The sequence below is a fragment of the Larus michahellis genome, chromosome 4 (assembly GCF_964199755.1).
Source record: "Larus michahellis chromosome 4, bLarMic1.1, whole genome shotgun sequence".
Lineage (NCBI taxonomy): Eukaryota > Metazoa > Chordata > Aves > Charadriiformes > Laridae > Larus > Larus michahellis.
The window spans coordinates 770,144-782,585 of NC_133899.1; the positions used below are offsets into that span (position 1 = coordinate 770,144).

At 45.7% G+C, this 12,442-nt stretch overlaps 1 protein-coding gene across 3 annotated transcripts in view; it reads right to left on the reverse strand.

Annotated features, from left to right (window-relative positions):
* Nucleotides 1-12,442, reverse strand: part of ZFHX3 (zinc finger homeobox 3) — a 512,235-nt gene that overhangs the window by 268,057 nt on the left and 231,736 nt on the right. For all 3 annotated transcript variants that reach the window (XM_074582606.1, XM_074582603.1, XM_074582604.1), the window contains exon 3: nt 3,320-3,433. The gene's annotated coding sequence lies outside the window, so the exon portion shown is untranslated. The remainder of the gene's footprint in view (nt 1-3,319; nt 3,434-12,442) is intronic.

A 12,442-nucleotide genomic window follows, 5' to 3' on the forward strand; every position in this document is an offset into this window, starting at 1 on the left:
TGTGACTCACCAGCTTCAGAAAATGAGAGTTCTGGGTGTTACTAACAAATGCCCCTTGTACTCTGAACTACAGTGTTGGTCCTACTTTCTCCACTTTCGTCGCACTTGGTGATGAGCAATTAGCCAATAAACAGGTAATTATAATAATATCCTTCAATAAAATCTACGACAACTATAGCAGCAATATAAACAATGGCATTTTCCTCACCGCACTGGCTTGAAATCAGAGCCTTCAGTTTAATAACCAAGTCTATTTCAGATCCAAAGGGAAAAACGAGAATAGCACAGAGACGAAAGTTCCATTTTACAAGGGAAGGTAAGAGCCGTATTCTACTGACACTGCTCGGTCTTCACAGAACTAAAATGGTTGATTTTCCTTCCTGCAGCTGGGTTTGGGTCTCTTCTGGAGGCAGGTGAGCCTCATAATATCTTGCCATTTGGCAAAATAAAATTGTACCTGCTTGTACCAGCTGTACAATTTTTAAAAGTTACAATTGTGCTCAACAAAAGCCAGTTTTCACATGGACATTTAGAAATACTATCTTCCTCTTAAGGCTTTCTCCTTGCCAAACTTTAGTCGAACTGTTCGGTGCTTACGTAGTTCAGAAATATTTCTTGGTAACAGAAATTTCTACTACTGCACTGTTACCCTGAAATACAGCACAGTTTTGCTTAAACTGAAAACTCATCTCAGGAGGAAAATCACAGCTTGAAAATTAAATTTTCTAACAATTTAGAGAAAGCTAAAAAGCAGTGGATACAGTGAAAACGGATATGTACCCTGGATTCTAGCAACTATATGATTTCTACACGTTTGTCATACAAATAAATTAAATATAACAATATTGTGATTATGAGTAAAAACATGGGCACAGCTACCTGCTTGCGTAGCGCTGTTTGTGCACACCTAGGTACTACAAACTCAACAGGCTTCTACCTTATTTCCACTTGCAGCGAAGCATTTCCCTACTAATCCCACACGGCTTCCTTTTCGCCATGTGTACTTGCCTCTTCAGTAGAATTAAACCTGCAGTTTAAGTTCACCGAGATGCTCAAGCCAACCATCCACAAAGTTATCCGGTACATCCACTGGCCATCTTTATTCTGTTTCACCCATATATCAGCTTTTGTTTGGTTTTGTTTCACTTTATCATAGAATCGCCCAGGTTGGAAGGGGCCTTTCAGATCATCGAGTCCAACCATCAACCTAACTCTGACAAACCACCACTAAACCATGTCCCTAAGCACCATGTCTACCCGTCTTTTAAATACCTCCAGGGATGGTGACTCAACCACTTCCCTGGGCAGCCTGGTCCAACGCTTAATAACCCTTTCAGTGTAAAACTTTTTCCAAATAGCCAGTCTAAACCTCCCCTCGCACAACTTGAGGCCATTTCCTCTAGTCCCAGCACCTGTTACTTGGGAGAAGAGACCAACACCTACCTCTCTACAACCTCCTTTCAGGTCCAATCTTCATAGTCCAATCTTCCTGCTCTATGGCCAATCTGATGAAGTTTTGGGGTTGGGGGATTCCCTCAGCATATTGCTACTTTTTCTGCCACAGTCATTAATAAAAACAGTAAACAGATTCGTCCCAACGTGAATTCCATTTGTAGGTGTTGGATATTTTTAAATACTTACAATTTACGATACAATAAAATCAGTCAAGACATAATACCGTGAAAAGGGCACAAAACCCCGCACAGTGCTCTCTCTCCAAAGTGTCTCCATTTCAGCCTCCTTTATTGATCCTTCTCTTCCACCTCTCTTACCTTCTGCCTGCTTTTCTGATCTTTCTCTGTTCCACCTATCTTGCCCTCTCATTCTCAGATTAAAGTCAAGAGTATTAGTTCAAGCTCATCGAAGGTGGGATTTCAGTGTTAATATTCCTCACACAAATCTTTGAATTCAGTTTACAATATCTGAAGAACATCACGCACCTCCCACACAAAGGATACAAAGGCCCGAAAAGTTTCCTGACTAGATGGCAAAAAAGTAGATGCTTTACTCAGGATCCTCTGAGATATTAAGAGTGGAAAGAGAACGAATGTCTTTGTCCATCACAGGTTTTCCCAAGGTTTCCACCAGATTTATAAGTCTGATGATTCTCAAGAAATTGAAGTGTGCACTTACATTGTAAACAAAATACTTCAGATAAAAATGTATGAAGAAAGCAAGAGAGAAAGCTTTCTTAAAGGATAGCACCCTTCCCACCCCCCACCCCCCAAAGTAAATACAGGGGAAAAATGCAACTCCAAACGTCCACTTCTCAGTTTTTAATCTAGATAGAGGATACCGATGAGTATTTTTTGAGACCTACCGTTAATCTTTCTATTGCTATCGATATTACACAAGGTTAGTTTGATATTATGGAGTATCCCAGATATTATAAATGCCTTTATAATGACTCAAGATACACAAATATATTAAAACTAGGTACTTCACCAGTGACTCAGTGAACTCCAGTTACATAAAAAATCATTCTAAATGAATTTTCTCCATTTGGACCATAGGTAGTTTTTCAATGCCAAATGTAATGGTGGAGAGACTAGGAGGAAGAGAAGGGATATTTTTTCCCCACATTCGGGAAGAAGTTTTCTCTGCCAGCACATCATTTCCCACAGTTTTGGGAAACTGAATAGCTAAGAATTGAAACATACCATCCAAATATGATTTACTTTCAGCAAGTCACATGCAAAATGAAACGGGTCAGGGCTGTCGTTTTTTCTCGTCTTCCCTTACACCTGTTTGACTACGACAGAAATTCAAGGGATACTTATCCTGCTAAGAAGATTAAGCCAAGGACACTAATCATTTAGCCTGTTCTTTAATGACAGAAACTAACAGTTAGGGTCAATATAAATAATTAAATAACACAGGCCTGATGGTTCCTCACCCACCTACACAGAACTATACCCTGACAAGGTATCAGCTCGAAGACATCTAGGAAAAAAATAAAGTCTATGGACGGTCTTGTTCAAAAAACACCTTTTCATTCATTTTACTGCACTGAAAATAAGATGAGCCAACATTACCAACCAGCAAGTGAGGTGCTAAGAAATACTTCATGCAGATAGCATTTATAAAAAAAACATAAAGCCATTAGAAGAGGAAGCAAACACTGCTGCTGACCAGAACGTCAGAGGATAAATGACACACAGAACTCTCAAATCTCTGCCTGAGAACAGCATGGTTGTATTACACGTAATGACATCTCCTTTAATCCATATTATTTACATTACACATCCCAGGAGGGCTACCAACACGAAAATCAGTTCTAGAAGGCTTAAGAAAATTAGGTCATAGAAGATCTCCCTACCTCAGTATGGAATCGTGGAGATGATGTCGCAAGATTCAGCGCCAATGCGTGGAGTAGAAGGGATGGTTCCTATTCAGACCGGAAAAAGTTGGTACAAACTCTCCAGACCAATGCCTGCAAATGAAAGAATACAAAGCATATAAAGAATCCTGAAGAATTTGGAACACTGCACCAAAAGCACCAGAAGTTTGTTTACAGCATGGAGTTATTAATATTTTTCATCTGTATTCACCTCCAACTCAGCCAGCATTCCCAACCATAACACGTCTCCTGCAACTGAAAGCTGACCCGTAGCATCTTCACGTGATAGGTACGTTCTGTGTTCTACAAAACAGACTGCTGCACTTTCCAGTGCACTTTCCAGCTTCCTGGCTCAATACAGAAAAGACTATCAGCTACATGTGGCCTTGCCAATGGAAAACCTACACGTTTACCGGTACTATGGGCTCTGACTCGTCCATCAGCAAAGATAAAAGTTCTGCGGTCCAATTTTTCTGTTTTAACCACTGCAGCTCACAACTGTTTCTCACATAACACGCAGGGGAGCAGACGCATAAGGAAGGAAAACAAACACAGTGAAGAGTTAGGAGAAACAGTGGGACTCATGAGAAGCCTTCTGCTTCCCAAAGAGCAGCGTCACTTTCAGTGCGCAGCTTGGCATCCAGATGGATGACTTGAGCAGGAGGTGGGATGCAGCCCATGTCAGGAGGTCTCCAGTACGGGAACTCTTCCATTCCGATGGTGGTTCTTGTTGCAGTCACACCTCTGCAGCTCATGAATTTCTGAATAGGAATTACAGAAGCCTCGTGATACACTCTTTGCCTCTCCCCAGTTTGTTACTCCTCTATCTACCTTCTTGAAGGCATTTTACTATTGTCTTTCTTGGTAAGAGTCTTGTTTGACCAGTTGAACATCAGCCTCGGACTTGGATGGGATCTGACAGGGAGAAAAAGCACACCGAACTCTAGCCTGGGCTTGAGAAAGAAATCCCGGCCAGCTGATGGCTATGTTGTACAACCTGCCAGTCTGCAAATCCAGGTCATGGGCAGAGCTCTGACGGTAACGATGGCTCCTTCTCGCCCTGACTTGGGGAGCTTTAGCCCGAAAGTGAGTGGTGCACAGTGACACAACTATGGGACGCGAATGTGTGCGAGACACAACAGGCAAAAGGCTAAAATGGCACAGATTCAAAGCTTGCCTTAAACACAAACGTCAGAAAAAGGAAGCTACTTGAAATAAAAAAGATACTTTCAGAAAAATGGAAGTTGTTTCCAAACAATGAAAATAGAAAAGGACATAAATCTAGCACGCTAAATGCAAAATCACGATAAAGTAAGCCAAAACAGGTTCCAAAGAACAATTGTTAGGGTTATGAGAGCTAATAAAAACTTTTCAAGCACAAAAGCAGGAAGCCTGTCAGTCACCTAGCACAGCTGATAGATGATCAAGGCGTAAAGGGAGGAATTCAGAAAGATAAGGACACAGCAGCAAAATTAAATTAACTCTTTGCACTGATGTTCACTACGGAGGAGGTCAGGAAGGTTCATACACCAGAGCAACAAATCGCCAGAGGCAGACTGCACTCCCTCAAGACTTTTAAAAGAGCTCAAATATGAAATTGCTGAACTTTCTTTCTTCCTTTGTATCAGAGGATCGGAAGGTGACAAATCTTTAAAACAGGCTTAAGGAGCGATCGTGGGAATTACAGACAAGAGAGTCCGATTTCCAGAACAGGCAAAATGGTAGAAAACTGTCAGAGCAATGTGAATTAGCAGAGATGAGTAAACACGGTGTCTTGGGGAGGAGTCTCAAAGCCAAGAGAAGAGTTTATACGCATAGATCTGAGTTGTCTGATGGAGGAAACAGCCCTGCTAATATGGGAGATTTGGGCTGATATAGTGGAATCAGATTTTCTAAAAGCTTTTCTAGAACATCCCTCACTAAAGGTTCTTAAGAAAAGTAAACTGTCATGGAGTAAGGAGGATTAATCTTCCTGCGAATTCCTGATAAAAAGATAGGGAAAAAAGGGTACAAACACAATGCTAGCAAGGGAGGGGAGCAGAAATTCTGCACTGCTTCAGCATACTCATAAATAACTTCGAAAGAGGAGATAGTGAAGTGACACCCAGATAATGAAGTTACACACAGAGTTTTTCAGGAAAGTCAAGTTTAAAACTGAGAAGAGTTCCTGAAAAACCTCCCGGAGTTCAGTGACTGGGAGATAAAAAGCAAGTTGCGTGTCCCAGGCCGAAGAGGATCCTGATTTTAACCAGGCGTTTTAAATCTGCCTTTTTTAAAGCAGATATTTGCTTGCTTTAGTAAACGGTTGGCTTGGGGAACAACTTGATACTAGCATCATTTGAACTAGCAGGAGAGGAAAGGTTAAGTCCCAAATCTGGGGTTTGTTTTATTGTTGTTTGTTTGTTTGTTTGACATAGAATAGCAACCCCCAACCTCAGGGAATCCTTAGAGGGAGAGCAAAGGAACAGAAAACTAACACTTATCTTTTTGGCCATAAACCAGGGTTAATTACTTGGACTTTGGCAGATATTCTGAGGATAGATTCCCCTGGTCTCTGCAGTGGCACTGGAGATGAGACAACAATCCTATTGGTGCAACCAGGTTAGTAACAGGAGAATACCTGACTCCATCCTCTGACAGATTACATGAAAGAAGATAGCTCTGCCACGGATGGGAGAAATTCCCCCCGGTTTTGGGAGAATAGGGAGCAAACACCTCCCGCCTTGGGGGATCATCCTCCAAATTCAACTGCAAACTGGAAGAAATCTCTTCGTCGTTCTGGGCTGGACTCAGGTGGGAAAGGGTTGCTGAGGTTGCTCTCCCCCTGCCCAGGACCATGGCTGTGGATGGCATCATGCTCGGAGGCTGGCGTGACTCGCCGCCCTGCTCCTGCTGCCACCGCGGCAGGCAGAGGCCATGTCCCCTGGCTCTGCAGCGCAGGGCGAGGGGAGGTAGAGACGGCACCTCCTCCAGCACCAAGGCTCTGCAGAGACACAAGTGTGGCTGAGCTGCTGCGGCGACCGGCTGCAGCATGGTCCCATGCCCTGCAAATGGCCCCTGCTCACCTCCCCCAGCCGACGGCACAGGGCTGGGGGGCAGAAGGAGAGAAATGGCTCTGATCCCCAACGCAAAATTATCTTTTTCCAGAAAGGGGGCTCTGGTGCAAAGGAAGCTTGTCCCTGTGCCCGGCCTCATCCGTTCCTCTCCTGGTGCTCAGGACTGACACGGGAATCCCTTTTGCCTGGCTGCGGCTGACGTGGAGATTTCTCTCCCAGCAGCTGCCTTGATTTTACAGCAGCTGAGTTACTGTATGGCAAATAAAGAGCATCCGACAATGCCTACACTAAATTAAACTGGAGACCTTCTGGCCAGCACGGAAACAAAGCACGTGGCAAGGAGCCGGGGCGAGGGGGAGCGGCGGGCGGTTGCCCAGACGCCTGCCCACCGAGGGCAGCAATGCGGGCAGCACCTTCCCTGCCTTTGTGCGGGGCCGTCGGGCAGCGCTGCGGGGCCCTGCTCTGAAAGGCGCCTGCTCTTGTTTTGTCCTGCTGCATGCCCACATACTGAGGCTGCTTGTTTTCGTCTGATCACAATTAGCACCGTGCTAAATTCCTCGTGCCCCGCACTAATTCAGGAGGATGGGCATGTCACACCCTGCCAAGAATTACAGCCGGCCGCCGGCGAGACGGGGGCATGCCTACCCTTTCATTAAGCTTTTGTTTCAGAAGAGAGGGCTCAAGGACTCTCCTTTTTTTGTCAGAAATACCCATGGAGGCGCTGGAGGGTGCAGAGACCGTGCCGTTTGGCCTGAAGGATGTGCGTGTGTGTGTGTGAGTGCGCAGCAAGGCAAGGGATTGGTGCCGTGCTGCCTGAGCCGTCGTGGCTAACTGGCAAATTTAGAAAAATCCTCTATCTCCAAGACGCTGAGCACCCAGAGCTGCATCAGTGCCGCAAAGCTGGCGCAGGACGCTGCGCACGTGCTGCCGAAAGGGGGCAGGGAGCGCATTCCCTCCCGCCCCGTGCCACAAACGAGACGCAGAGCTACGAGCCAGGACACGGCACACGACTGCACACTGCACCCACCGACCACCCCGCTTCGTGTCCATGGACACCTCCCATTAAACCAGATGTTCTCGGGGCAGGGCTGTGCCCAGATTGCACTTGTCTGACCACATGCAACGTCATTCTGAAACCCTCAGGTGAAAACAGAGAAAAAATAATTGGTTCCAATTACCCCGGCTCCAATACCCTGCATCTGACGGATATCCAGCAGCCACTCCTGTACATGGGCAGCTCCCAGTGGAGCCATCTTCTCCCCATGCAAAGGATCAGCCGATGGAGAGAGGGATGGTCCTCCAGAGACCTGCTCGTCCCCCATGCCCAGGTGCTGCAGGGGCTGCGCGTCCCCCGGCAGACCCAGCCACACTGGGTGAGGAAAACATGCTTCTTGCCGCATTCTTGTCTTCAATCGTCATTTGAACACCGCTCCTTGTATGAGCTGGGGATGCCAAGATGAAGGACAAAACACCATCCACAAATTCTGTCCATTAAGATGGTGACGTTCCTAACATTTTTGGGTGGTGACTCCCATGTGCCTGGTGACAGCCAACATCTGACACAAACTCTGCAGTTTGGCTTTTGGAGGACACTTGGCTCTCCTAAAACTGGCCTGTCTGCAGCATCCAACGCCTTTGTAACCTGTGTGTACAGGCTATGGCAAAACCTCAGTAATTCACACTGATTACTTGGAGGATGTTGTGAATTATTGAATTTGTCAGACTAGCAGTACGAGAGCAAACTGTTCAAAAAAGAAAGAATAATCCTTCACAAAATGCAATTTGTTTTCTTAATTGTAGGTTGATTCCTATTTATGCTAATTCATAACAAATTACGAACTATACTCTGTAATTGGCAAAATGACAATAGTACTTTAGTAATCCCAGAGGGGATTTAGTTTTGGTTTGGTTCTTTTCACCCTCCATCGCTTACACCGGTAGGCATGCACGTGGCTGGACCCACGTCCCCCTGTAACCCACACACAGACATAGAAATGCCATGGATTTAAGTCCACAGCCTCGCTCCACTCCGCAAATGAAGTCATTTTATCGAGCGCTGGGGTTGCTTTATGGGGAACTGTGGAAGGGACACGGATCTTCCGTGTAAAGGCTGAGGCACACCAGCCTGCGGCCAGGTACAAGTACGCTGCTCTGCTTGCTGGAGTCCTCCCACAGACGGCTGCCGCGGAGCAGGGGGGCTCCATGGGTCGCATCCTGCTCTGCCTCCCGACCGTGCTCTGATGGCTTGGAACGAGGAAGGACTGACAGACGGCGACTGACTGCCGAAGGGCAAGAGACACTGGCGGCACCTCAAGGAGGAAAGCCACCAGCACAGCGTTGCAGCAGGACATCTAATTATTAAGTTTTAAATCCTAGTTTTTATCCCTCAGTGTGCCTAGCTAATGGGCCCTGACCTAGAGAGAGCGGGTTGGGCGTGCATTCGACTTACAGAACCGGGCATTTGATCTGTAATTGTTTTTCAATGATTGTATCTTTTTCTGTGTTATTGCTTTACATGGCTAGGTTTTGTACAATATTGAAAATCAATAAAAATGCATGAAAAAATGTTTTCCCACCCCCTTTAAAAGTTAAATGATCTTGTTAGGATTCTGGCGCTACTATTTGAAATCAGTTGGCCTATGTTTGCCCTCCTGTGCTCTAGGACAGCTGGGGGTTACCCGCAGCAGCCCCGGCTGCAGAAGCCAGCACTGCGGCTTGCTGGAGGATGAGCAGCAGGTACCGCGAGAAGAGCCTGTGTCCCCCGTCCCACAAAGCACTCGGCTGCCGGCCTCAAGCCACGGCTACTCCGAGCAAGTCCAAGGTGATATGACCTCTATTGCCACAGACACTTTGGCTTACAAGGAGGAACACAGACCAAGGAGGGAAAGGGACTTTCCCCCAGTTATACGGGAAGCCGGCGGCAGGAGCCGGTGCTCCTTGCCAGGATAACGCATCTCACGGTGCTCTGATGTCCTTCTGCATGGCTCGTCAGAACCGGAGAAAGCAAAAATAACGAACTTACAAAGCGTCACCAACATCGCTTCTTTTTTTGATTCCTTACTTATACAACAAACCCAAGTAGAAGAAAAGTAGGAAAAAAACCCCGCAACAACCTATTTACTCTCAACTCCAGATTAGGATTGGGATATAGATGCTACATGAGGTAATGAGCACGATGAGATGAGAACAGGGGAGCTACTTAAAGAGATTAAGGGATTCAGTGCAGTGTAACCGAAAGGACCGACAGCCTCATTGCGGCCATTAACAGCTAAAGGAAAAGGAGCCCCATCTACTGCAGCATTTAGCAGCCAGCCCGGGCAGAGGTGATAGTGCCCAGAGAGCGGCACAGCCGGACCAAAGGCAGGAAACTCAGAGCTACACGCGACGACCCCGGAGCGGGTCACGCTGACCCTTGTCAGCCTCTGTACCACCTCACGGCACCCGCACGCAGAGGTACAACATGACTGCTGCCTCGGCTTCGACGACTGACCATAAAACCTGCAGCCTGAAAGAAGCGTTTCATGTTAAAAGGAAACGTTTATATTCCTGAAGCAAAACTGAAAAATATTTTTTGTTTGATAAGAATATTTTGCTTGATGCAAGCAAAATCTCTCATTTCGGACTTGGCTTTTTTTTTAAAGTTCCCTTTCAAAAGAAAACCTTTTTAAACAAAACAGAGACAACATTTTAATTTTTATAATTTTTCTAAAAATGTTGACTCATGTTCAAACTTCTGTCAATTCAACGTAGCTTTGCTAAACTTTTAAAAGTGTTTTTTTCTGAAAATAATTTTTCCCTTGTATTTCCTGGGTAAGACCTTGTCCCCACGGTTACACAGGGAGGGGTGATCTGCTTTCCACGTGCGTTTTGGGGAGAACGTTCCCTTCATGCCAAGTGGTAGCAGAAGGGTAACTGGCCGTTAGCGTTTTATTTACAACTATAACGTGTATCCAAATTCACTCTACGCTTGTGAGAAAAACCTCCACCTCAGCGCACACACGGGGCGTTGTGCCCCGCTGCGATGGGATTTCGAAGCGGGGGGAGCCAGCCCGCTGCCCTGCCAGCCCCTCGGTGGCCACACGCATCTCACACGGGGGACTCCCTTCCCGCAGACCATTGCCCGGAGAGAGCTTTTCGTGGACGGGTATTAAATCACCACGGATTTATAACGCTGCACACATTTTGCCAAAGCCCGTCTGGTACAAACACGCACACGTCTCTTAAAGTTAACATCGTTTTGTCACGTTAGCCTGCTGATAGATCTGGCTCCACGGTTTGGAATTCTTCAGGAATTAAAGCCTTACATAAACATATCGTTTAACTTCATTACAGTACAATAATGATTTTTAAATAACTTTGTAATATGTTCTATAATCTTTTTTTAAAGTGCATATTATTGTACTGTCACAGTTTCATTCGCTCTGTAACAGTCCCGTCAAAGCAACAGATAGGAAGGTAAACACAACCGAGAAGGTACAGAGTGTTAAGTGGCCCCTTTCCCAGGTTTATAACTTGCTTTTCCAAACTGCCAGCTGCTCTGTAGGCAAGCCATACTAATTGTGGGACAATTTGTGTATTCTTAAACTAAAATATTTTTTGGTTAAAGCAATGCATAAATTATTTATTCATTTGTATTTGCATTTAAATAGTTGAAAAATGGCCAAATTAACTGCTTTGAAAATTGTTCCAAAATTTTCCCCCTAGGCTGTGACCTTGTGGCCAAGTTTAATCTCAAAGCAAATTAAAAGAAGGGTTTATAACTAAAACGTCAAATGGCTCCGAACGTGCTTTGCTCCAGAGAATCGACTTATGCTTTTGCAAACTCAGCTACGTGTTCGGTTTGAGGCCTAAAGCTTGGTTTTCAAACATGGGGTTTCCACCAAGTTACCCAAATCTAGGGTTGACAACTCGAGATTCTGTTGGAGAGGTTTTGTCTCATGCTACTTGGTGGCTTCTTTAAGGCTCCCGCTGGCAGACTCACCTAACGATGTAAGAAGCTCAGCCTTCAGTTTAAAAAACATTTCGAATGCTCACGGTCGCGGTGAAAAGCATTAAGTGCTAGAACCCGGCACACAAACGAAAATAGCAACTACATTAGTTATAATAATCTATACATAATTGTGTCAAATCTGAGATTTGGGGAGCTCAACTCGTGGCCATGACGGCGTTACTATTTCACTTCACCTCTAACCTTGCACGTCCCTGCAACCGTTCCTGCACCCGCAGCCAGAGCGCGGCACCTCAAGACACCAGGCTGATGCCCCAGCCCAGCCACTGAGCTCAAAAGCCAAACATCGTTTTGTTATGGTTCCCAGGGTACGTTTAACTGCATGGAAATGGTGCTTCCTTCTTCCTTTGCCATAAATCTGCTTTCTGCAAATGTGCAGAAGATTAATTCACGGCACTTTCCCTCACAAGGAAAACTGCTGAGAGGGAAGGGAGGAAGCACAGGAACTGCTCTAAGATCTCCATCAGCAGTAAAACATCAGGAACCAGCAAGGAAGGTGCTTTCCTGACAACGTGTGTCCTGGTACCAGCCTTCCCAACATGCCCCCAAGATGAGGGGGAGCTCCTGGGCTCATGACTGCACTCCTTTCAGGAACAGAACCAAGAAAACAGATCTAAAAAAGAACTCCTAAGTGTACAGAAAAGGACAAAAGTCAGAAGACTTCAGCTGTCAAACTGTCAGTGGAATAGACACATAACTAAAGAAGTAGCCAAGAGGTCTGTTTTATTTAATATTCATTTAAAATTAATAGTAAAATTCAGTCTGTCTAATAGAGTCAAGAGAGCGGGATGTACTTGGGTTTGGGGACCCTAATACAGCGACCAACTCAACACCTCACCCGCCAGCATCCGCTCTCTCTCTGCGTGGCTCTTGAAGTTTGCAGACTTTCAAGATGGGGAATATCTCAGGCTTTGGGCCCCACACTAGTCTGAATGCTAGAACTGGTCCATGGCACGGTGTGAAACATCTGACGTGCCCTTGCTGGACCTCCGGGCAGAGATGTCAGCCCAGCAAGCCCCGCGTGCCTATCTGGCTGAG